Source organism: Aquarana catesbeiana, linkage group LG02 (assembly GCF_042186555.1).
Source record: "Aquarana catesbeiana isolate 2022-GZ linkage group LG02, ASM4218655v1, whole genome shotgun sequence".
NCBI classification, from domain to species: domain Eukaryota; kingdom Metazoa; phylum Chordata; class Amphibia; order Anura; family Ranidae; genus Aquarana; species Aquarana catesbeiana.
The window spans coordinates 88,840,482-88,841,545 of NC_133325.1; the positions used below are offsets into that span (position 1 = coordinate 88,840,482).

At 55.4% G+C, this 1,064-nt stretch overlaps 1 protein-coding gene across 1 annotated transcript in view; it reads right to left on the bottom strand.

Moving 5' to 3' along the window:
• RACGAP1 (Rac GTPase activating protein 1) overlaps positions 1–815 on the bottom strand; it is a 39,351-nt gene extending 38,536 nt beyond the window's left edge. Inside the window, exon 1 of the mRNA XM_073613152.1 lies at positions 619–815. The gene's annotated coding sequence lies outside the window, so the exon portion shown is untranslated. The remainder of the gene's footprint in view (positions 1–618) is intronic.
• Positions 816–1,064: the final 249 nt, after the last annotated feature.

Here is a 1,064-nt window from a genome sequence, read left to right on the forward strand (position 1 = left end):
ACGCAGAGCTGTCAGCTGGAGGTGGGTGCAGAGGAGACGGAGGACAACATAAGCCCCATAGTAAGTCTACGGGTGACGTCACTTCATTCATTTCACAGCCGTTGTCATCCGTGTCCTCTGCAGAGCTTCCGCTGCTGGAGATCGGGGTCAGGGCAGCTTCCAAAGAGGTATACTCTATATCTTTTCTTTACAAGGATAGAGGTTAGTGATGGATCCCCGGTGTCTATAGATACAGGGATTTTGCATGGACTTCCACTTTAAAGGAGAAAAAAAAAAAAAAAACATGATGAGAAATGGATCCATGACATGTAAGGAGGGGTAGACTGCACTATAATGAATGTAGAGCCATTGCAGAGTATAGTCAGGGCCCCTGGAGGAGGTCAGTCTGCGGGCAGCGCCCTCTATGTGTCAGGCTGTATGTCGCACAGTTCATATAAGACACATGTGTGCCTCCCTGTGTAGAACTACAAGTCCCAGCACACCTCCCCAGCCCGCTGCATGCCGGGACCTCCCTGCTCCGCACACTCCGAGTCCCCCAACCTGCAGGCCGCCTCAGGCACACCCAGCCCCGGGCTATACATCTTCCCAACTACCTCCTGAGGCCCGGCGCCGCCTTACCCGCTGTGTCCTTCACCCGGCGCCTATCACATCCGCAGTAGTCCGGTATTCCCGGCTCCCCCGGTTCACTTTTCCGTTCACAACGTTCCCCTCCCCTCACAAGGCGCTCAAAGTTTGAATTGAAACTCCGCCCACCGGACACGCCGGTCACCAAGGGAGCCGCACGGCTCAGCCAGCCTAACGGGGCGGGGCGGAGATTGGCGATAGGCGGATTAGAGGGAGAGGAGGGATAGTGGGCGGGGTGATACTATGGGTGTACACGCCCCGTGGTATCGCTGTGCTGTGAATGACGTTATACGTATAATATGTGAGCTCTGTGAATGGGGCTGTGTGTGAGCCCGCCCGGTGTATGGAGACTGCGCGTGCGCGGCTCTGCTCTGACTAAAAAACACCGTTCTAACGTATGCCAGTGACCTGTTACAAACCACCTGACAGGACCACCTCTA